Source organism: Felis catus, chromosome E3 (assembly GCF_018350175.1).
Source record: "Felis catus isolate Fca126 chromosome E3, F.catus_Fca126_mat1.0, whole genome shotgun sequence".
Lineage (NCBI taxonomy): Eukaryota > Metazoa > Chordata > Mammalia > Carnivora > Felidae > Felis > Felis catus.
The window spans coordinates 33,362,699-33,388,335 of NC_058383.1; the positions used below are offsets into that span (position 1 = coordinate 33,362,699).

General features: G+C 47.2%; 2 long non-coding RNA genes across 2 annotated transcripts; one reads left to right on the forward strand and one right to left on the reverse strand.

Moving 5' to 3' along the window:
• Positions 1-2,495: 2,495 nt before the first annotated feature.
• LOC123382530 lies at positions 2,496-17,185 on the reverse strand. The gene is made up of 2 exons (XR_006591013.1): positions 16,363-17,185; positions 2,496-4,906 (listed from the first exon to the last, which is right to left on the reverse strand). It is a non-coding gene; the product is annotated as an uncharacterized LOC123382530 (long non-coding RNA).
• On the forward strand, positions 4,531-6,292 carry LOC123382529. The gene is made up of 3 exons (XR_006591012.1): positions 4,531-4,670; positions 4,773-5,144; positions 6,234-6,292. It is a non-coding gene; the product is annotated as an uncharacterized LOC123382529 (long non-coding RNA).
• Positions 17,186-25,637: the final 8,452 nt, after the last annotated feature.

A 25,637-nucleotide genomic window follows, 5' to 3' on the forward strand; every position in this document is an offset into this window, starting at 1 on the left:
ACTCTGCTGCCTCTCCAAAACAGTTAAATACAAGATAAGGCTACATCTTAGTAAGTGCCAAACCAGGAAAGCAGCCATTTACCTCTTGGTCTGTTCACCTGGGACATTTCATGTCCCCACTGTGAGACTGAGATTCCTCAGTGTCCATGTCCGAGGGTCAGGGTGAGGATTTAGGAGAATAGGATTTGGAAGAGCACATCAAGGCGGCCTGGATGCATGCTTTTTGCACGGAAGATCTGCACCGCAGGACCCCAGCTCTGGTCTAAGATGCAACTCCTCTTTTTGCTTGTGTTCCCCTTCTGTTTCGGGGAGTCCACGCCAGGGATGAAAGACGCATCTGAATGGGAAGCTGTGCTGTCAGACTTCCTCAGCCCACCTGCGGGAGGAATCTGAAGACCTCACATAACCGTCTCGAAAGGAGCGGCTCAGGGAACGTACATTACAGGAGGCAAGAAAACTGCCTAATCCTCACGCTAGTGAATCCTCAATTTGCAGGAACTCAGAATCAAAATAATGAGGAAATAAGCATCGGGGCCCTTCTAGGCCGGTCCCTCCCGGAGCACCTGCCTGCCAGCCACTTCCAGGAGCCTCCACCTTTAGGGTAGAGGAGTCCTCAAGGCTACCTGGGAGCAACTAGGAGGCCAGAGCAAGCAGCAGTGAAGCAATAGGCATGCATACAGGGGGACAGCAGAAAGACTCAGGGCCTGAGGGGCTCAGAGTCAGAACTCAGCCACTCACCAGCTGTGTGACCTCCAAATACTCTCTCTACCTCTCTGGGCCTCCCCAGAGAGGGGACAGGGTCGTATGTACCCAGACCTACTGAATTCCCATAACCCCTGGAGGTGGCCTATTAGCCTTCTGAGACTGCCTTCACAAATCTCATACTGTGGTGGCCTAAACAACAGAAATTTCTGTTCTCACAGCTCTAGAGACAGGAAGTCCAAGATCAAGGTGCTCCTGAGGCCTGTCTCCTTGGCTTGCAGATGGCCATCTCCTCGCTGTGAGCTCACAGAGTTGTTCTCTGTATGTGTGCCTCCCTTGTTCCTACTGTGTCCAAATTTCCCCCTCTTACAGGACACCAGCCAGACTGGATGAGGGCCCACCCATGTGACCTTGTTTAACCTTAATTAGCTCTTTAAAATTTTGTTAGTGTTTATTTTTGAGAGATGGAGCAAGCGAGCACATGAGCGGGGCGGAAAGAGAGGGCGACACAGAACTTGGAGCAGGTTCCAGGCTCTGAGCTGTCAGCACAGAGCCCGATGCGGGGCTTGAACCCACAAACCACAAGATCATGACCTGAGCCGAAGTCAGCTGCTTAACTGACTGAGCCACCCAGGCGTCCCAACCTCAATTAGCTCTTCAAAGTCCCCATCTCTACACAGTCACAATCTGAGGTCCTGGGAGGTTCAGACTTCAACATATGAATTTGGGGATACACATAATGTATGTGTCGTAAGAGATGGTAAGTACTTTTATCTCCCCATTTTACAGGTTAAAAATTGAGTCTTGGAGATGCACAGGAACTTGCCTGCAGTCACATGGCTGGAAGTCACAGCCAAGCCTTTATTTACCATGTCAACTCGCAAGCTTGTTCTTCACGTTCCTGTCACTGCCCGAGGATGAAGGTGCATGGGACACATGTCCTAAATGATGGGGGATGATCTCTGAATTGAAGAGACCCAAAGAGAGTTCCTTCTCCCTCATGGTTGTACACAGAGCCTAAACTACTACTGTTCACGCACTTATAGGGACTTCCGTGTTCACTTGTGAATATCCCAGAGGGCTGTCCTTGATTTCCTCCACTGACATGGAGCTCACTTCCTCACAAGATATAAAGTCTTCTATCTTATCCCAGAGACCCCTAAGAAACTATAGCACATGGCAGATTCTTATTCATCAACCCCCTACAACTCATTCAGCAGTGATACACTGGCATCTATCAGGGAATGTGGCTCCAACAGGATCTCACAAAATGGACCGTCAAGGCCTCCTCAATCGACACAGAGCAAGCGCTGGGGAGTCAGAACCACTGCGGGCACAACCCTGGCTTTGTCACTTGGTACGACCTTGGACAAAACCCCACGACCTTCCTGGAGTCTGAGTCTTCTCACCTGTGGAACGGACCCAGTGCCTCACGGAACTAAGGAACCAATAAAATGACCTGACAGAGTTGAAGAAGGTGGCAGAGAGGGGACAATTTCACCTCCCCCAGCATGCAGGCCCCTCTCCCTCCCTCCCCACCTCTGAGCGCTTCTTCCTTCTCTCCCCATCCGGAAACCCTCCAGCGCGGCTCCTCTGCTCACACCCCGCGTGCACACTGCTCACTAATCCGATAGCTTTTCCGCCTCTCAGACGATGCTATCTGACTGCTCTGCTCACCGAGAACCATTTTAATCTCTCTATCACAGGTACCCGGGCTGAAATCTGAATTATGGCAAATAAGCATAAGCAGCAGGATCCAGACGACAGGGGTTTGGGGGGAGGGTTTTATTTTCTTATCAGGTAACAAGGACAGACGTTTGAAATAAAGCTAGGAGTGTTTTTTAAATTCCATCAATGGAGATAGGAAAATTGATTTAGTGTCCAATTAAAAGCCCATATGTTCAAAGCCCTACCATTGACGGGGAAGCTTTACAGATATGTATTTAATGCATAATTCATGGAAAAGTGGTATGATTTATTTATGTTTATCTGTGAGGATGGGCTGAGCGGAAGCTATTTTAAACAAATAGTTTTACCACCTTGAAACTAAGAGGCTCAATTTATACGTTCATATTTAAAGGACGCTGATGGCTGAGCACGATGTAGACTCAGCCCATCCATGAGCTCAGTGAGGGATGGCTCCTCCACGATTCCCAGGAGTCCTGAGAACAGCCAGGAGGGCTCCAGGCCCACCCAGGCAGGTCCTGTGGGAGCCTCTAACCTCAGCACACTGGGAGTGCGGGGGGTGGGGGTAGCACATCTCAGAAACTGAAGCAGGCAAGTGTGGAGGTTGGGTCTGCGGGTGGGGAGAACAGTCACGTCTCGCCTCCCCGGGTGGTGGTGAGGACACACCAGATGATGTTAAGCATGGTGCAGAACTTGGAGAACGGGGGCTACCAGGCCAGCAACGCCAGCAGCACCACCCCTCCATTGTGACATCATGGTCAAGGGCACCAAACGTGTACCTGCACATGAGCAAGTTCTGGACCCTAAGCCAGTCAGTGAACTCCCCTTGGTGTCAGTTTATTCATCTGTCGAATGAGGTGATAATGGTGTCATGTCTTGTACTGTGTGCAAAGATTAACATAGTCACATAGGTCTTAATCTGGGTCCCCCAATGGGAGCGTTATTATCCGTGCTTAGCAGACGAGGCAGAGGATCCCACATCCTGGCGCATGCCCATGGTTCCGGCATAGTTACTGAGAGCGTCCCCCTCATACCCCCTGTGCCCCTGTCCAGATGATAAATCCTGCAATGGTCCTCGAGAGCAGAAAATTGGGGCAAGAGAAGTCACTTGCCCCAAATCACAGAAGACAGCCAGGGCAGGGCTCACAGCCAACACCCAACTCCATCCTCTCCCTTCCCACCACACCTGCCTGCCTTCCCTTCTACGACTCCCCTCAGTGTTTTTGGAAGCGGCTCAGGCAGGGCTCCATGCCCTGAGAGTCCCATGGGAGATGGGTGAGGCCATTCTCAGGACAGCTGGGGGTCCTAAAAAGCCACTGCTCGCAAGCCACGGGGGTGGGCTGGGTCGTGTCCACATTATGCTCCGCGTTCGACACCCTTCAGTCATGAATGTACAACTCAAGCCCGAGACAGGACCTGGGTGCAAACTCTTTATTGGGGGTGGTAGGGAGCTTCGGCCAGGCAGTGAAGAGTGAGGTGGGACAGGGAGAAACCAACAGGGAGAGCAATCGTGCAGGACCTGCAACGGGCACCTGGGGACCCATCCGCCGGAGACTGAAAAATGCATCAGAATGATCCCACTGACAGGCAAGGGGAAGGGCCACTTACCCGCCAACCCCCACCCCTCGCCCACTGAGGATCACTGGGGCATATTCACTCTCTGGCACATTTGCCTGCCCAGGGCGCAGGCCCAGGATGCCCAGCAGCGGGCCCCAGAGCACCCCACGATGTCAGAGGAAGCCATCAGCATGCACGGGGACTGGGACCCCGGCCTCGGCAGCAGCAGGTCCCAGGCTAGCATCTGTGGCCCTCGCTGTGGCAGTCCCCCAAGAAGCACCTGTGACCTGTGCCATCCCACGTGATGCGGGAAGAGAGTGGTCCAAGATGATGCTGTAGAGAGAAGGGGCCCCCAAGGACAAGGTGGAGCTCCAGAGCTTGTCCTGAGGGCAGCAGGAAGCTCATGACGGGTTCTAAATCAGGAATGGGCATCAGCTGGTTAGCACTTTCAGTCAGCCTGGCCGCTGCGCCGTGAAAGGCGCCAGCCCTGAAGCATGTTCATAGCACAGACGGCAGGGGGTTCACGGCCAGGGAGAACTCTTTCCAGAGCAGAGCTCCAAGCAGGGGCAAATTTGCCTAACTAACCCTTCCGGGACATTGGGCAACGTCTGGAGAGATTTGTGATCGACACAAGAGTGACGGGGACCACTACTGGCATCTAGTGGGTAGAGTCCACAACAGCAGCCTCTGGCCACGACGGGAGAGAGGGACTCAATGCCAGACAGGTAACCGCACAGGGGCAGGATGCGAACTCCCCTGCCGGGCAACAGGGCCTTGCTCTCGGTCCAGAAGAAGGCAGACAGCTTTCATCTCCATTTGCTTCGTAGTGACTGCCCGGACCAGGGGTGAAGGCTACCAGGTTCACACCAGGGTCCATCGGCGATGCCCGCCACGGGAGCTGTGCCATCCACCGTCTGTTCTGAACAAAGTTCGTTTCTCCTTCTTTGGGCAAAAGGCAGGGCTGAGAGAGAGGACAGTGGTCATGACTCCACGGTTTACCGAGAGGCTCCACGAAGCACACGCATAGGGTTAAAGCACGCTGGAAGCTGGGCTGCACAAACCTTGAGCTATCCACCATACGAACTGCCCAGAAACTCCCATCCCCGCAGATTCCAGTGCAAATAACAGAAACGGGAAGCAGTCACGGGTCAAGACGAGGCAGGGTGAACTGTGCGTGCTATGTCTCTGCAGCCGTGCCCGTGAGTACAGTATTGATACTGCTCCATTACGCAATCACATGGGGCGCCTGGGTGGCTGAGTCAGTTAAGCGTCCCACTCGACTTCAGCTCCAATCATGATCTGGTGGTTTGTGAGTTCAAGCCCTACATCGGGCTCTGTGCTGGCAGTGCAGGCTGCTTGGGTTCTGTCTCCCTCTCTCCCTCTGTCCCTCCCCTACTTTCTCTCTCTCTCAAATGAAAATAAACCTTAAAAAGAAGTCATGCTATCACACATAAATGCCACCCCACTCCAGGTTTGGAAGAAACTATACAACTCTGGGACCTCCCGGACCTGTCTCCCCTTCTCGTCTCCCCTTGCTAACTGCTGGCTGCGTCTTCCCTCCTGTCTTCCCTCCTTCCTCTGCCATGACCTCCCCCTCCCACTCACCCCAGCAACAGACTATTTATCATAAGCAGCCTCAACTCTCCTGGGAAGGAATCCACTCTGCTTCTTGCTATCTAGTATCAAATGCAATACGTTTGGGAAGATGGTCTATTTGATCTGCCTAAGAAACAGTTTCCACTCACTCTTTAAGTTCAAAAAGTAGGAGCCAGAAAGGACCTTTTTATAAATTGCTTTTGCAGTACTGGTGCTGAATTTCTCAAAGTGTGATTCACAGACCACCTGCCTTCCCCAGACCCCAGTCCCTCCAGGGTGGTGTTCTGAACAACTTGTACCTCTGGGAATGTCCATGACCCCTGCCTTTCCAGAACACTTCGCAGGCTAAGGATTTTCTAACACCATTCTGACCTCATTCATACATTTCTAAAAACAAAAATTAAAACCTTTTACAGGGTACCTGCTCCATTAGGGTCCCCTGGGGATGCTGAACCTTCGCAATCAAGTCAGTCCCTCCTGAAAGAACCCACAGATGGGTGTGGGCTGGAAAGTCAAGGGAGGCCAAGGGGCTATGGGAGCCCGAGGGGAGGACTCCCTGGGGAGGCAAATCAGTGCTGGGCCCAGGATGATTCCGGGCTATGTAAGTGAGGAGTGAGCAGGAGGGAGGGCCTCGGGGCAGAGGGATGCATAAAGCCTCAGGCATGTTGCAGACTGCCCATCCATCACTACAGGACGCTCACAGAAGGCAGACCCCAGAAGACACACAACCCCACGGGGCCGGGCGTTCAGGCAAGTAAAGCACTGGGAGATAATATACATGGGCAGTCCTAGCTCCATGCTTGGCTACATGCTCACCTTCCCAGGACCCAAAATCAGGAGGGTGAGTTTGGGCCTTCTAGTACCTTCTGGGGAGGAATTTATTCATTCATTCATTCATTCATTCACTCACTCACTGACTCATTTACTGGTTCATTTGTTCATGTAATAAACATTCACTGAGCTGCTCTGATGTGCCAAGCCCCATGATAATCCTGGGGATAAAATGACAAAGTAATAAAATAAAATGACAAAGGTGAACCCTCATGGAGCTCAGAGCCAGCCCTCACATCCCGGGGGGGGGGGGGGGGGGGGGGGGGGCAAGGCATTGGCTTTGAGGACAAACTCCTAGTGGCTCTGGCAGACTTCTTTGCGTCTCCTGCTGACCCAGCACTTTTTCCAGGGAGGATCAAGGCTGCCCCCGAGGGGTCAAGACTGAGGGAGGAAGGCTGCTGTGGGGGCCTCAAGGCATCCTGTGTAAATTCAGAGTGTTGAGCACAGGCTCCTGCTCCCGGCTTCACGGAGTTCAGGCTGGGACCAACCTGTCAAGCCCCAGGCAGCACAGACCCAGCGAGGACCAGGCCGCAGAGCTGCAGTGCCACAAGGAAAGCCAAACAGCACCTTCCGGTGGGTTGCAGAGGGTTCTCGCCTCCAGAGAAGCACAAACCAGGGCTGTTCAAACGCCAAACGGCTTTGTTGACTCCTCTGCTCCTTTCTGGCTTTCTCCTTCCAGAGAGCAAGGCTTCCTTTGTTTGCAGACTCCAGGCTTTTTCCAGAAGCAAATCTACTGTCAGTCAGCTCCACGGTGACGAGAGGCTTTGCAAAGGCCAGTGAACTCTCTGAGGATTATCACTTCCTCTCAAACTCCCAGACCTCAGGGCTGCTTGGAACGCACCTTTATCAATTAGCGTCTTCATGAACACTCTTGACGCGGGAATAATCATCATAATCAGAGCAGTATCATCAGCCACCATTGAGACCCGAGCATGTGCCACGCTCTATGCCAACCACATACCGTGCATCTGACCCTCCCGCTGGAGGTTGGTACTTGTAGCGGATGCTGTCCTGTGCCCCACATCTCTCTCCTTCAGGGCCAGGCCACTCATTCTTCCCTCTCCCACGAGTACTGCAGGCTGGCAGCTCTCGGCCAAGTTCTTCCCCAGGTGGAAGGGACCGGCCTCCCCAAGGTCACACGTTTCCTCCCTGGGGGGTGACGTCACCCAGGTGCCTGGCCCCATGGCACCCCACCGTCCTGCCTCCTGGAGGGACAAGCCTGAGGGGCAACCCTGCTCCAGGTAGCTGGTGGTGTTGTGGCTTCTGCAACTGCCTAACGGTTGAGCTCCTCCCTCTGCCCCGTCAACCACCTGTACTCCTCACCAAGTGCAGACTTCTAGAATGTTCTCCAGTAAACCTGCACGCAAATCCCTACCTCAGACTCTTTCCCAGGGCACCTGATGCAGCACAGTAGAGCTTACTACATCTATTCTGTGCAAGAAAACAAAACAGAAGCTCAGAGAGGTGGTATGATTTGCCCAAGGCCACACACCAGGAAGTGCAGGAGGCTGGGGGGAGGTGCTAGGCTCCGACTTCAAAGCTCCTTCAGAGGAGTCCATCTTCTCACCACAATACATCCCTTTTCCTCTTTAAATGCTGGTTCGGACGCCCCGAGTCCCTCCAATGAACCCAGCGCTTTTCCGAGTGCTGCCGGCAAGAGCTGTGAGCTGAGGACAGGGATGCCCTTTCTAACTCTCCTGGCGTCAGGTTATCAAGACAGAAGCTTGGCAGGCAGAAAATAATGTCAAAATCCGTTTCAAAATGCTCCACAACCCTCAGGGGCAAAACGGTCACAAAAATTTATTTCTTCCAAATCAAACTGAATCAGGCTCTGAGCTCCCGTTTGCCAAGGGAGCGAGAGGTGAAGTTGCTAGGGGTTCTGTCCTCTCTCTTCCGTGGGAAATTCCCCCGTTACCTGGTGCCTGGAAAGCGGAAGAGGGGCGGGGACCCGCCACAGATGTGGGTTTCGGAGTCTGCACTGCTCTTCCTGCTTTAAGACTCCTGTTGAGGGGCTCCGGGGTGCTCAGTGGGTTGAGCGTCTGACTTCAGCTTGGGTCATGATCTCGCAGTTCGTGGGTTCGAGCCCCACACAGGGCTTTGCGATGACAGCACAAAGCCTGCTTCAGATTCATATTCTCTCTCTCTCTTTCTCTTCCCCCCCCCCCCCCCCCGTGGCGGACTATACGGAAGTATAGTCCCCCCCCCCCCCCCCCCCCCCGCCACGCTCCATCTTTCAAAGGCTTGCTCAGCATATTAGTGTCCTGGAGACGCTGTAACAGATGACCACAGGCTTGGTGGCTCAGAGCAACACAAATGTATTACAGCTCTGGTGGTCAGAAATGGGAAGTGAGTCCCACTGCACTGAAGCCAAGGTACTGACAGAACCGCGATCCTTCTGGAGGCTCTGGGGGGTCTGCTTCCCTGCTTTGTCCTGCAAGTCGAGGTGCCTGCACTCCTGGGCTCATAGACCCTTCCTCTGTCCTCAGGGCTGTAGTGTAGCATCTTCAAATGTCCCCCTCTCTCTTTTCTTCCCTTCTTCCCTCCCCGCCCCCTCACATCTGCCACCCTCATCACGTCTCGTTCTCTGACTCTGACCCTCCTGCCTTCCTCTTATAAGGACCCCTGTGATCACACAGGGCCACTCAGATCACCCAGAAGCATCTTCCTATTTCAAGACCCTTGTCTTAATCACACCTACGAGGTCCTTTTTGCCATGTAAGGTGACGTATTCACAGGCTTCAGGGATTACAACATGAACCTCTTTGGGGAGAGTTTAGTCTGTCTACCAAAGATCAGCAAGTACAATCCCTCCTTTCCAATTTCATACGGCGAAGGGATCAGTCCCAAATCATTAGTTCAGAGTATTCTGCCTGTCAGGTGGAAGCCGAGATTCCCTGTGCAACCTCCCTTGGTCAGAAATTCGTCAACGTGTCTGGTGAGGCAGCAAGTCCTCTTAGGGTCAGTTTGGCCACTCCCCACAATTCCTTATCCGCACACTCAGCACTTCCCGTTCTGCAGGAGCCATGGCCAACCTTCCCACCTAGGTCCCCAGGGGCCAAGACCCTCTTGCACGACCCTTGGCAACTCCATGGTGGCACCTGGCCTGTGCTCTTAGTTCTGAGTGCATGGCCATCACAGCAGCCAACGCTCGGAGGAGACACTGAGGACCCTCCAGCCCTGCAGTGCCATTGGCCACATGTGGCTCACAAGCCCTGGAAATGTGGCTTTTCCAAACTGAGATGAGCTTCACGTATAAAATGCACACGGGCTTTGGATGGTTTAGTACAAATAAGAACGAAAGGCCACAAAAGGACATGGAAGAAACCTAGATGCACATCACTAAGTGAAAGAAGCCAGTCTGAAAAGGTAACGTACTTGATGATTCCAACTATGTGACTTTCTAGAAAAGGCAAAACTGTGGAAAGAATAAAAACATCCCCGGTTGCCAGGGGTTAAGAGAGGGACAGACAGGTGGAGCACAGAGGATTTTTAGGGCAGTGAAACTACTCCGTATGGTACCGTAATGATGAAAACAGGTCATTTTTTATACATTTGTCCAACAGAACAGACAGTGAGCACAGAATGTACAATACCAAGAATGAACCTAAATTACGGACTTTGGAGGACTATGATGTGTCCGAGTAGATTCATCAATTATGACAGATGTCCCACACAGATGGGGATGTTGACAGTGGAGGAGGCCATGCCCGCGTGGGGGCGGCGTATGTGGGGAATTTCTCCATCTTCCCCTGAACAATACCATGAACCCAAAACTACTCTAAAAAAACAAAATGCCTATTTTAAAAACACACAAAAAAATGAAAGATAATGTTTGTATGTCAATTCCATGTGGAAGGGATAATATTTTGGATCTATCAAGCTGAATAAAACACATTACGGAATTTATTTCGTCTGTTTCTTTTTTCTTTTTTCATGTGTCTAAGGAGATCTTAAGTTACACAGAATTATGTAATTCTATAATTATGTAAAATTACTTTTGTAGCCCATTTTATATTTCTGTTAGGCAGCGCTGGTCTGATCGAATGCTTCCTACAGAGCTGTGTCCCTCCATCGGCCCCGAGGAGGGATGACCGGTTCACTCCTGTGCCACCTGGTGCCAGGCCACATCTCTGGTAGGGAGCAGACACTCTAGTGAGTGTTTGCTGCATGAACGGGAGACCAAATGGCTGAGCACCTGACCAGGCTGGCAATGGCTCCACGATCCCACCATCCTCTCCCATCTGAACCCTCTGTCCTCCGCTCACACCCTGTCTGTGAATCTGAAGCCTCTGTCCTCTGCTCATGCCCTGTATGTGCGACCAGCATGCTGCATACCGGGGGGATGTTCTGACATCATCATCAAGACGCATCCTGGAAATGTGTCCCCACTTGGTCGGCCCAAGGAGCTTTCTGCTTACACATTACTTCCACCAAAGTAGCTCCCGAAATCAGTCCCTTCGTGCTCCGTATTTCATCGACGGCCCACCTCACACTCCTTAGGTTTCTGAATGGCAATCACGCAGGAATTCATATCCCAACTTACAGGCGAAAGGCCCAGGAAGAGAAATGTCAAGGAGCTTGCGGAAAGGTCACAGAGCATATTTGCTCTCCTAGATCCCATTTCCAACCCAAAGTGCAAGCAGTCACACGTGTCTGCTGAACCAAAGAGGAAAAGGTAGAGCGTGGCCAAGCCAGGGTTCATTCTGCTTTGTTGTACTTTGCTTTATTTCCTTTTTCTGATTACAAAAGTAACACCTGATTGTTATAGGAAGTTTGAGTGGCGACGAAAAATTTAAGGAAACCAGACAACATTATGCCTTTCAATCCTGCCACTCAGCCACCAACAAATAATAGCAGGTTTCCTTCCAGGTCTGGACTTAGGGCTCTTTACATAATGTACATAGTGTTTTTCGCAATTCCTCTATCCTACTCTTTTCATTCAACACTACGGCATATATAATATGATATACATATATCATATACAAATATACAAATATAGCATATTTGATACAATATACAATATCATTTCAAATTCTTCACAGGACAAGCTAAATGCTGTATGCCACACGATAGGGCCTTGCCCTGCACTGTTATAAACAAACCTTCACTCCATTTTGTATTGTTTCCAGAATAAAAACCAAGAATTGGAGTTACTGAATCAAAGGGCAGGAAAACGTGTGAGGCCCTTGATACAGTGCAGCAAAACTTGTAAGGAAAGAAATGGCCTTACTCCAAATTGGTCCAGTGGTCACATTTCTGTTCTCCAGTCTCTATCCCTAGGGATGGCCAGGGACCCTGAGAAAATAACCCTGAATCACTGGGCTCAGAGCAGATCACCCCCAGGGAGCACTGTGGGGGGAGGGTCCTCTCACCGTCAAACTGGCCAGGGAAATTTGTGGGAGAAGATACGACTTCCTTTTGTTGCAGGAAATGGGGCCAAAACTAAAATCACACCATCCTCAGGGAAAGAGAATTTATTGGTTCCTGTGGCTTGGAGAAGATACTTTGGAAAGAATGAAAAGCAGAGTTACAGGGATGAGGCCCCAGGCAGTAGGACTGACCTGGATTTAACACTGCCAAAACCTCTCCCTCTCCATTATCTCTCTTTTCCCTCCCTCTCCTTCTCTCTCTCTCTCCCCTTCCCCGATCAATTTATCATTTCCCTCTTCTCTCCTTAGCTTCATTACCTCCACTACAGACAGGTCTTCTCTACACGGTGGGGGAAAAGCTAACTGCCAGTGTCTACAACTTACATCGCGCTTCATACGTCCAGCCAAAAACAAGAGTGTCTCTCCTGCAGTATCTGTACATCAAATCCAGGGAAGAATGCTCATTGGCTATGCTAAGGTCACATGCCCACCCACTGAACCAATCACTGATGATGCCTGAGGACCAGAGCTCGGTGACTGGTCAGACCTGAGGCGTATGTCCATCTCATTGGCCAGATCTGTTATCAGAAGGAGAGAGACACAAAATCGTGCTGGATAGTCTTTTTTAAACCACTTTTTTAAAGTAGTCTTTAGGGGCGCCTGGGTGGCGCAGTCGGTTAAGCATCCGACTTCAGCCAGGTCACGATCTCGCGGTCCGGGAGTTCGAGCCCCGCGTCGGGCTCTGGGCTGATGGCTCAGAGCCTGGAGCCTGTTTCCAATTCTGTGTCTCCCTCTCTCTCTGCCCCTCCCCCGTTCATGCTCTGTCTCTCTCTGTCCCAAAAATAAATAAACGCTGAAAAAAAATAAATAAATAAATAAAGTAGTCTTTAGCTACTTCGGTGAAACATGCTCATGTGTACCCACAGGCTCCAAGAACATCAAGCTTTGAAAGCAAAGGCATGGACATTTGATGACAGCTGTCAAAGCTAGAAGCCATTCCTTAAGGTAAATTTGAATTTCGATTTTTAAAAAAGAGAGGATGACGGAAACATAACTGATAAACATCAGGCCACCCACCTTTGATTGATTCCAAACAGATACCGCATAATTATGCTATTTACCTGGAGATGGCACATGCCAGACGACAAATGTTTCTCTGCAATTACCTGATTTTGTGTTGCCTGATTTAGACGTTCAAGTTGTCAGCAAAGAGCACTTACCCATAAATATAAAATTACCTACGTATGTTATCCGGGTATAAGACAATCTGTAAACAGGGTATTTAAGAAAAGCGTACAGTAATTACTAAGGCATGCTGTTTGGGGGGCATGTTACCTAAGCAGGCAATGAAGTCACTGAATGCTAGTCTCTATTTAAATGTCATTCACTTGCAGATAGGAAGACATTCTACGGCTTTTAATTAAGTCGTAGAATTTCTCGGCTTTACTGTGCATTGGGTGCAAGGTGGTTTTAGTTCATTCTCTTTTACAGTGGGGTGAACTGAGGCTTATCTCTCTGGCAGAGAACCTAGAAAGAAGGGTTATGAAATCTTCAACAGAATTTTCCACATCCTTTGCATCTGCCTTATATGTAAAATGCAATCACTTTTATAAATGTGAAAATGTGCTTACACTTGACCTCAGAACTGAGACGGAACAGTGGGGCACACAGAAATTTATGTTTGTTAAGTGCCTACTATGTGCTAGGTATGGCGCAAAGCACGACACACATTTTATCTCATTATGACCACTCTGTCTTTTTTTTATGTTTATTTATTTATTTATTTTGAGAGACAGAGAGACTGACAGAGAGAACAAGCCATGGAGGAGCAGAGAGAGAGAAATCTCAAGCAGGCTCCGTGCTGCTAGCCCAGAGCCCGACACGGGGCCTGAACTCACAAACTGTGAGATCATGACCTGAGCTGAAACCAAGAGGCAGATGCTTAAGTGACTGAGCCACCCAGGCACCCTGACCACCCTGCTTTTATAGGAGATGAAACCAAGGCTCCAAGGGCTGACTTTGAATGCCCAAGGTCACACGGCTTGTGAGTGTCAAAGCCGGAATCTGAAATCAAGCCGGTTGGTCTCCACGGTCCACGTTCTAGCTACCACAGCGTGGGTTCCTAGGCTGGCAGCTGAGAAGGATGGAAGCCAAAATTCCCTCCTAACTGTCAGGTTCTGTGATGCCAAGTTTTGTGGCTCTACTCATAAATGGCCCAAAAATAGCATCTGGTGAATCAGGGCTCAGGGGAACCAAGTCCTGCTGGATAGTTCTGTCATCTGTTGTATTTTGCAAGACAAAACCTGTAGAAGCTACCTCATTTGCTGCAGACATTATGCCTTCCCTTGAGGATGGCAGGCAGCGGAGCTTAGCACATGGGCCAGAGTCCACAGAATAAGGCTTCTGGACTCAAAATCACCCCGACTCCACTACTCCCCAGCTGTGGCCATAGCGTGGAATACAGGCAAGGTATCTCTCCAATTACTGAGTCCCAAAACTCTCACCTGTGAAATGAAGTCAAATACGTTACTCACTTCACATGACTACTCTGAAATGACTACCTGAATTTTATTCATATAGATTACATACCTGAACACATACGGAGCACATAAAGGGGATGTTTCTGCCTTCTTCATGTCTCGTTAGTTTGAAATGTCTGAAATGGATTAATTCATCCTTTCAGCCAATATTTCTAGGGTACCAGCAATGTGCTAGACACCACGTTGAGCTTATACACCAGTGGACAAACAGACATGGCCCTGTTTTCATACAGCTTACAATCTACCTGGTGAGAAATATTTCTGGCTTTAACTGATACTCCTCAAAGTCCCACACTGTCTTAAACGATACGTGCATCTGGGGCTTCCAAACAAAAAGCCCGTAATAAGGAGGCCTACAGATTGGTTAAGTACTTCAGTGAATCAGGAGGGCCCCTGAATCTCCCTGACTTCTGTTATTCTCAGTATCAGAATGAGCCCTTGCCTCATGGTCACAAGATGGCTGCCTCAGTTCCAACGATCACCTCTCCACATGACAGCTTTCCAAAAGAAAGGAATCTTTCTTTAATGAAGGAGAAAAATCTTTGCTGGAATCGCCTAGTCGACTTCTCCTTAGATCTCACTGGCCAAAACTGAGTCACATGCCCACTCCTACACCAATCCCAGGCAAATGAAAGATTTCCACAAATAATTTGAACCAGTTGAGGCTCCTCTCCAGAGGCTGAACACATCGCCTCTTCTTCCAACGACGACGATGAAGATGGGGGAATATTTGCTGGGCAAAATGCCCAGCAGTCCCTGCCACAACAGGCAGGTGAGAGGAGTCAGATGCAGCCTGGGGTGGGTGTGATGCTGAAAAACAGGCCGGCTGAGGTCCAAGCGCCCAGTGAGGAAAGGAGCCCAGACTACATACCTGGCAAAGGAGTGAAGGTAACCACACAGAAGAAATAACACATGGAGTCTTGAACTCAAATACCTCCCAGCACCAGGTTGGTAACAAAAATTGCTGAAGCCCTCCAAGTGGACATCAAGGCAAAACAGGGGGTGAGGGGGGCATGCCCCATCTGTCTAAAGGAGTCAGAGGCTACTCAGTAACAAGTGGTTATTGCTGGTGGGAATTCTGGCCAAAGGCTATCAGAGCAACTAAATTTTGAAGAGAAGTCAGAAATCTAGATTTCTAAAGGAAACCTCCCCCATTTTAAGTATCGGCAACAAAACGAAAATATTATTAATAAAACACTGGTCCAAACAAGATGGCTGCAGGCAAGATTTTCTGTGTGGACCTCTAGTTTGCAGCCTCTGGGACAATCTTCTCTTCTCTTCTCTTCTCCGGAAGGCTCTCTCACTGCAAAGCTGGGCGTATGTGCACTGATTCCCTCCTCCTTGCATCTTTTTTAAATGTTTATTTATTTTTGAAAGAGAAAGTGTGTGTGAGCAAGAATCCCAAACAGGCCCCGCACAAACCATGAGATCGTGACCTAAAATGAAGTCAAGAGTCAGATGCTTAACCGACTGAGCCACCCAGGCAACCCCCTCCTCCTTGCATCTTACATGCACATCATATTCCCGGCCCACAGTCACACACTTCTACTCTTTCTGACACCTCCCAGCCATAGCCCCCTAACCCCATAGCCATACTCCAGTCCTGGATCATCCTCATCCTGATATCCAGCAGGATCAAGAGCCAAATCCTGGACAAAGCAATCGCTTTGAGAAGCCAAGACAGCAGAACAGCATGGAAGTTTTTTTGCATCTCACGTCCATGAACTACAGCCAGATCAACACTACACCATCCTGCACACTAGAACACTGATTTAAGGATTAACACAACAGTTTGCACAACCTGAACCACAGAACTCAGCACGTACGTGGCGCGGAGAGGTAAACTGGGGGAGAGACAAGCTGCAGAGGGCAGGAGTTGTTTCTGCTTGTGCACAGAGAGGACTGAGACAGGGGGAGAGTTCGGAAAAAGCACCCCCTCCAAAGCAGCTGGAGAAACAGGAAAAGTGGAAACAGCCGCCGGGACTGAACTAAAAAGGGAGAAAGGAGCAAGGAGAGGGTTTAAATTCCATTAAGACTCTATAAACAGGGAGCGCAGAGTCTGAAACTCCACAGCTCGTTACCTGGCGCTGCTCTGGTGGGAAAGGCGAAGCCTGGTGCGGGACGCGTGTTGTGATTTCGCATGATCCCTCCAACGCTGCCGCTACACCATCGCGTGAACCTTCTCTGGGGCAGGCTGGTGCCCAGCCGCAGTCTCTGGCGACGGCAGCAGCAGAGTCCCGCGAACGTTCCCGGGTGAGGCCGGCACCCGGCCATTGCTCGGGGAGACCCTCCCGCAGAGGATCTGAGCGGGTCCGAGCCGCGGTCCCTCCAAAGTGAGGGGTCGGGAAGCACAGCAGCGACGGAGATAAAACTCAGGAGGGAGGTGCCGCCCGGCAACCTGACGGCTTGGTCAGGGACAGTGTAAAAGCGGGAGCTGAGGAAGCCCCAGGAAGCCCGAGACAAAGGTCGGGAGCGTGATTGCTGGTCGGAGAGAGAAGCTACACTGCTACACTGGGTAGTTGCGCGACGCCGTGCTCACTATTCCTGCGCATGCGCATACACACCTACAAGCGTCGCAACACTCCAACCAGGTAAGCTGGGCAGCGCCATCTAGTGGAGAACGGAGCCGTTGCACTAAGCCCCGCCCAACCAGGCCAACCTCGTTCTTCAGGAACACAAGTCTCTCCGCCTGCTTAGTTTACGGACTATACAGTGCTTCATAGTTTGACTTCTAGGGGAAACCAAAGTAATTTCAATCGTATTTCGGTCTATTCGCTGGTCCAGCTATTCAATTTTCTTTTTTCTCTTTTTCATTTCTTTTCTTTTCCTTGAATACAGAAGGAGAAAAAATCTACTTTATTTTCAATTTTTATTAAAAACATTTCTTTAATTTTTTCAACTATGTATTTTACTTTTTTGTAAATTTTCAAATTCTATTTTACTTCCATCATTTCATCTTATTCTATTTCACTGTGTTCATTTTTTCAAATTTTCAAATGATTTCTTCCCCCACCCCCCTTTTTTCTCCAATCTTTCAGGCCCCTTTCAACACCCAGACCAAAACACCCCTAGGATCTACCATCATTTATTTGATTTGTGCGTGTGTGTGTGTGTGTGTGTGTGTTATTTTTAATCTTTTACGTTTTTTATTTTAATTTTTTAATGTAATTTTTTTATCTCATTAATTCCTTTTCTTCCTTCAAAATGATGAAACGAGGAATTCACCACAAAAGAAAGAGCAGGAAGAAATGACAGCCAGGGAATGAACCAACACAGATACAAGCAGGATGTCTGAACCAGAATTTAGAATCACAATAATAAGAATACTAGCTGGAGTCGAAAATAGATTAGAATCCCTTTTTGTGGAGATAAAAAAGTAAAAGCTAGTCAGGATGAAATAAAAAATGCTATAACTGAGATGCAATCTCGAATGGATGCCACGGAGGCAAGGATGGATGAGGTAGAACAGCGATATAGAGGACAAACTTATGGAGAATGCTGAAGCAGAAAAAAGAGGGAGACTAAAGCAAAAGAGCACGATTTAAGAAGGAGAGAAATCAGTGACTCAATAGAAAGGAACAACATCAGAATCACAGGGGTCCCAGAAGATGAAGAGAGAGAAAAAGCAGTAAAAGGGTTATGTGAGCAAATCGTAGTGGAAAACTTTCCTAACCTGGGGAAAGACACAGACATCACAATCCAGGAAGCACAGAGGACTCCCATTAAATTCAACAAAAACCAGCCATCAACAAGGCACATCATAGTCAAATTCACAAAAAACTCAGTCAAGGAAAGAATCAAAAAGCAGCAAGGGGAAAAAAAAGTCCTTAATCTACAAGGGAAGACAGAGCACTTTGCAGCAGACCTATCCACAGAAATTGGCAGGCCAGAAAGCAGTGGCAAGATATATTCAATATGCTGAACTGGAAAAATATGCAGCCAAGAATTCTTTATCCAGCAAGGCTGTCATTCAAAACAGAAGGAGAGATTAAAAGTTTCCCAGACAAAAATTAAAGGAGTTCGTGACCACTAAACCAGCCCTGCAAGAAATTTTAAGGGGGACTCTCTGAGGGGAGAAAAGATAGACAGATACATACATACATACATACATACATACATACATACATACATACATACATAAATACCAAAAGCAACAAAGACTAGAAAGGACCAGAGAACACCACCAGAAACTCCGACTCTACAAGCAACATAATGTCAATAAATTCCTATCTTTCAGTAGTCACTCTAAACCTCAATGGACTCAATGATCCAATCAAAAGACATATGGTAACAGAATGGATAAGAAAACAAGATCCATCTATATGCTGTTTATAAGAGACTCACTTTAAACCTAAAGACACCTTCAGATTCAAAATAAGGGGATGGAGAACCATCTATCATGCAAATGGTCAACAAAGAAACCCACAGTAGCCATATTTATATCAGACAATCTAGACTTTAAAATAAAGACTCTAACAAAAGATGAAGAGGGTATTATATCATAATTAAGGGATTATATCCACCAAGAAGACCTAACAATTGTAAACATTTATGCTCCAAATGTGAGAGCACCCAAATATATAAATCAATTAGTCACAAATATGAAGAAATTCATTGATAATAATACCATAATAGTAGGGGACTTCCAACACCCAACTTACAACAATGGAAAGATCTAAACAGAAAATCAACAAGGAAACAATGGCTTTGAATGACACACTGGACCAGGTGGACTTAACAGATCTATTCAGAACATTTCATCCTAAAGCAGCAGAATATACACTCTTCTCCACTGCACATGGAACGTTCTCCAGAATAGATCACATACTGGGACACAAATCAGCCCTGAACAAGTACAATACGATTGAGATCATACTGTGCATATTTTCAGACCACAACCTATGAAACTGAAATCAACCACAAGAAAAAACTTGGAAAGGTAACAAATACTTGGAGACTAAAGAACATCCTACTAAAGAATGAATGGGATAACAAGAAGTTACAGAGGAAATTAAAAAGTACATGCAAGCAAATGAAAATGATAACACCACAACCCAAAACCTCTGGGACATAGCAAAGGTGGTCATAAGAGGAAACTATATAGCAATCCAGGCCTTCCTAAAAAAGGAAGAAAGGACTCAGATACACAACCTAACCTTACACCTTAAAGAAGTGGGAAAAGAACAGCAATAAAACCCAAAACAAGCAGAAGACAGGAAATAATAAAGATCAAAGCAGAAATCAAGGCTATCAAAACCAAAAACACTGTAGAACAGATCAATGAAACCAGAGGCTGCTTCTTTGAAAGAATTAACAAAATGGACAAACTACTATCCAGTTTGACCAAAAAGAAAAAGGAAATGACCCAAAGAAATAAAATCAAGAATGAAAGAGAAGAGCTCACAACCAACATAGCAGAAATACAAACAATAATAAAAGAATATTATGAGCAATTATATGCCAATAAAATGGGTAATCTGGAAGAAATGGAAAAATTCCTAGAAACATATACACTACCAAAACTGAAACAGGAAGAAATAGAAAATTTGAACAGATCCATAACCAGTAAAGAAGTCAAATTAGTAATAAAAAATCTCCCAAAAAACAAGAGTCCAGGGCCAGATGGCTTTCCAGGGGTATTCTACCAAACATTTAAGGAAGAGTTAACACCTATTCTCTTGAAGCTCTTCCAAAAAATAGAAAAACTCTTTCTATGAAGCCAGCATTACCTTGATTCCAAAATCAAAGACCCCACTAAAAAGGAGAACTAGAGTCCAATTTCCTTGATGAACATGGATGCAAAAATCCTCAACAAGATATTAGCCAACCAGATCCAACAATACGTTAAAAAAAATATTCACCACGACCAAGTTGGATTTATACCTGGGATGCAGGGTTGGTTCAATATCCGCAAAACAATCAGTGTGATTCATCACCTCAATACAAGAAAGGACAAGAACCACATGATCCTCTCAATAGATGCAGACAAAGCATTTGACAAAATACAGCATCTTTTCTTGATAAAAATCCTCAAGAAAGTAGGGATAGAAGAATCATATCTCAAGATCATGAAAGCTATATATGAAAGCCCTGACGCTAATATCATCCTCAATGGGGAAAAAATGAGAGCTTTCCCCCTAAGGTAAGGAACAAGACAGGGATGTCCACCCTCGCCACTGTTATTCAACATAGTATTGGAAGTCTTAGCCTCAGCAATCAGACAACACAAAGAAGTAAAAGGCATCCAAATCAGCCAGGAGGAGGTCAAACTTTCACTGTTCACAGATGACATGATACCCTATATGGAAAACCCAAAAGATTCCACCAAAAAACTACTAGAACTGATTCATGAATTCAGCAAAGAATAGAAAATCAGCAGGATAGAAAATCAAAGTACAGAAATTGGTTGCAATCCTATACACCAACAACAAAGCAACAGAAAGAGAAGTCAAGGAATCGATCCCATTTACAAATGCACCAAAAACCATAAAATAACTAGGAATAAATCTAACCAAAGAGGTGAAAAATCTATACACTGAAAGCTATAGAAAGCTTATGAAAAATTGAAGAAGACACACACAAAAAAATGGAAAAATATTCTATGCTTCTGGATAGGAAGAACAAATATTGTTAACATGTCAATACTACCCAAAGCAATCTACATATTCAAAGCAATACCTATCAAAATAACGCAAGCATTCTTCACAGAACTAGAACAAACAATCCTAAAATTTGTACGGAAGCAGAAAAGACCCCGAATAGCCAAAGCAATCTTGAAAAAGAAAACCAAAGCAAGAGGCATCACAATCCCGGACTTCAAGCTGTATAACAAAGCTGTCATCATCAAGATAGTATGGTACTGGCACAAGAACAGACACTCAGATCAGTGGAACAGAATAGAGAACCCAGAAATGGACCCAAAAACGTATGGCCAACTAATCTTTGACAAAGCAGGAAAGGATATCCAATGGAATAAAGACAGTCTCTTCAGCAAATGATGCTGGGAAAACTGGACAGCGACATGCAGAAGAATGAACCTGGACCACTTTCTTACACCATACACAAAAATAAACTCAACATGGATGAAAGACCTAAATGTAAGACAGGAAGCCATCAAAATCCTTGAGGAGAAAGCAGGCAAAAACCTCTTTGATCTTGGCCACAGCAACTTCTTACTCAACACGTCTCCAGAAGCAAGGGAAACAAAAGCAAAAATGAACTGTTGGGACCTCATCAAAATAAAAAGTTCTGCACAGCAAAGGAAACAATCAGCAAAACTAAAAGGCAACTGACAGAATGGGAGAAGATATTTGCAAACAACATATCAGATAAAGGGTTAGTATCCAAAATCTATAAAGAAGTTATCAAACTCAACACCCAAAAAACAAATAATCCAGTGAAGAAATGGGCAAAAGACATGAATAGACACTTCTCCAAAGAAGACATCCAGATGGCCAACTGACACATGAAAAAATGCTCAACATCGCTCATCATCAGGGAAATACAAATCAAAAACCACAAGGAGATCACCTTACACCTGTCAGAATGGCTAACATTAACAACTTAAGCAACAATAGATGTTGGTGAGGATGCAGAGAAAGAGGATCTCTTTTGCATTGTTGGTGGGAATGCAAACTGGGGCAGCCACTCTGGAAAACAGTATAGAGGTTCCTCAAAAAATTAAAAACAGAACTACCCTACAACCCAGCAATGGCACTACTAGGTATTTATCCAAGAGATACAGGGATGCTGTTTTGAAGGGGCACATGCACCCCAATGTTTATAGCAGCACTATCAACAATAGCCAAAGTATGGAAAGAGCCCAAATGTCCATCGATGGATGAATGGATAAAGAAGACGTAGTATATCTATACAATGGAGTATTACTTGGCAATCAAAAAGAACAAAATCTTGCCATTTGCCACTATGTGGATGGAACTGGAGGGTATTATGCTAAGCGACATTTTTCAGAGAAAGACAAATATCATAAGACTTCACTCATATGAGGACTTTAAGACACAGAACAGATGAACACAAGGGAAGGGAAGCAAAAATAATATAAAAACAGGGAGGGGGACAAAACAGAAGAGACTCATAAATACGGAGAACAAACTGAGGGTTACAGGAGGGGGGATGGACTAAATGTGTAAGGGCCACTAAGGAATCTACTCCTGAAATCACTGTTGCACCATGTGCGAACTAACTTGGATGTGAATTTAAAAAATAAAATGAAATAATTTTTTTAAAATGAAAACATCACACAATAAATAAAATATAAGAAAATGTAAAAAAAAAAAAAAAGAGGCAAATCCCAGAGGCCAATCATGACAAGCTCTTAGAAAACAATAAAGTGTTTTTTTTTTTGAGTGTGTTCATCATCCACTGAACAAACACTGACACAGAGCCTACTGTGCACTGAGCACTGTCCCAAGCACTGGAGACACAGTGAAATGCAGACAGACGGGGACCACCCCGGAACCCACGGTCCTGGCTCTCTCCTTGCTAGCCCATCATCATCACTTCCTCGGTCTGGTCTGCTGGCAAACTCCTTCCCCCTCCGTGCTCCTAACTTGGGGAAGCATGAAGTGAACATTTAGAAAGGAAGAGAACATTCTTTCCGTCACCAACCAGACTTACTCCTGGGTGATGCCGAGCCACAAGGGTCAGTCGATTCCCAAAGCGCCCCCCTCCCAGCAGGGCTCCTGGCGGGGGGGGGGGGGGGAGACAGTGAGTGAGGTGAGTTCCATGCCAGCACTGCTACAGCTCAGCGCCGAGTATGAAAGCTGGCACCCGTTCAGGGTTCAGTAGGGCACAGCTGATGGATGTTTTGCACCTACCGGGACGGGGGTGGCCTCTCCAAGTCAGCAACGACTGAACCCAATGGATTTCAACACTGACTGCACAGTGCAACCCATAACCCTTGCCCCCACGCACACCAATTAAATGAAAACCCCAGAGTGTGGGGTCTGGGCATCAGCATTGCATAAAAGCTCCCCAGATTGAGAGCCAGGTTGCAGACGCAAGAGAACGAGCCTGTAATGAAGCTGAAGCTCACACAGGAAGCAGAGAGGTTTACAGTCTGGGGCTTCCCCTCACCAAGTGAGTTTCAGCTCAGTCACAGACTAGACTAATCATTTAACCTCACTGGACTCAGTTTCACCATCTGTAAAATGGGGATAGTACTAAATAATAGCTGCCTTGCCAGATGAGATGAGACGGTGAGAGTGAATGTCTTGACCAGTGGTAAAAGTGATTATTAATTCTTCATTAACTGCTTGTCTTCTTACTCTCTCCATGGGGAGTCATCTATCAGGTAAGAGCAGTCCTGACTCCCACACGGCTTAGCTGTGAGTCCCAGGTTGTAGGCGTGTGCACGTGTGTGAGTGTGTTAGTGGTCTTTTATTCCTGCCTCCCTCCCTGACACTGCTCAACAAAAGTTTCGTCCAGTCCTGTCACAGGGAGAGGTCTGAGAACCTGAAGGACGCTCATGATTGAACACGGCTCCTAAGATATCTGGCAGAATTAGGAGTACCTTTGCCCCTCCATCCGAAACTCTTTCTAGAATACAATCCTGTCGTCCTTAAAAGTGAAAAGTGAAGACAACAGCAGCCCAGCTATTTTTAGTCACAACTACTGCCTGGAAGACGGAATGGCTTTGTCCACCCTGAGCAGAAACGAGGGAGCCAGTCCTCTCCCGGAGCATCCCATGGCGGCTGGAGCTGACAGTTAGCCAACAAGGTTTCCACAAGCACGCGCGCAGTGACACATTGGAGGAGAAAGTCATCACTAATGGCCTGGGGAGGGGGGCATTCAAAAAGAAACTGAGCATTGCGGAATGAAAAGAGGAAAAGCAAAATTCACAGCTTTCTGCACTTCCCATGGCCGCCTGATGTGCCCTCTCTGACAACTTGGGTCAGTTTGGGGGAAAATCAGAATTTAAAGTTGGCATTCCAGAATCCCTGAAGCCTAGAGGCAGAAGGCCAACGTCCCAGGGGATGCCAGGGGGTGGCGAGGGGCAAACAGCACAAGGGCCTGGGAGACAGACAAGAGGCTTGGGTTTCAATCTCAGCTCATCCGTGGACCATGCCAACCACTGCATCTCTCCAGACTCAGACTCCCTTCTATAAAACGAGGAGAGTAATAAGTCATACCTACTTTCCTGATCAGATGAGAGGATGAATGTAAAGGCCTTGACTCGTATTCATTGCTCATTTGTTCGTTCATTCAACAAGTAATTATTGAAGGCTGGCTCCACGTTCAGCATTCTTCCAGAAGCTGGAGCTTGGAGCCATGACCAAAACACAGGTGAGGGGAAAGCAACCCTCAGGACCACTGGTGGGAAGGTAAATGGGTGCAGCCACTGTGAAAGCATTGCAGTGGAGGACCTTCAAAAAATTAAAAAGAGAACGACCCTATGATCCAGTAATTCCACTAGGGGTATTTTACCCAAAGAAAATAAAAACACTAATTCGAAAAGGTGCATGCACCCCTATACGATTATTACAGCATCATTTACGACAACCAAGATATGGAAGAAGTCCTTATGTCCATCAATAGATGAACAGATGAGAAAATGTGAGATAGATGATGGATAGATAGATGACAGACAGGATAGATGGATGGGTGGATGCACGGATGGATGCACAGATAGGTAGGTAGACAGATACAGTGGAATACTACACAACCACAAAAAAGGATGAGATCATGCCAGTTGAGACAACATGGAGGGACCTACAGGGTATTATGCTAAGTAAAGTAAGTCAAACCGAGAAAGACAAATACCCCATGACTCCACCCCCAAATGGATTCTAAAAAAATGAATCAACAAAAAGCAGAACGAGACCTATACATACTGAGAACAAAGTGATGTTTGCAAGATGGCACACAGGTAGGGAGGTGGGCAAAATGGACGAAGGGGAGAGGGAGACACAGGCTTCCAGTTCTAGAATGAAAAAATCGTAGGACCAAAAGGCACAACATGGGGAATACAGTCAGTGACACTGTAAAAGTGATGTAATGGGACAGCAGGTAGCCACACTTGTGCTGAGCACAGCATAATGTATAAACTTGTCAAATCACTAAGTTGTACACCTGATACTAATGTAACATTGTGTGTCAACTACAGTACAATAAAATACACACACACACACACACACACACATACATACATACACACAGTTTATGCCCAGCTAGATCAGCAGGGGAGGCTTCACTGAGGAGGTGGGGGTATCCGGGCAAGAACACATCAGGCAGAGGGATCAGCAAAGATGCTGAAGAGGCAACAGACCAGGGGAATGTGAGATGCACAGAGGCAGAGTGTCTCAATCAGAGCAGATGAGGCAGGAGACCAGCAAAG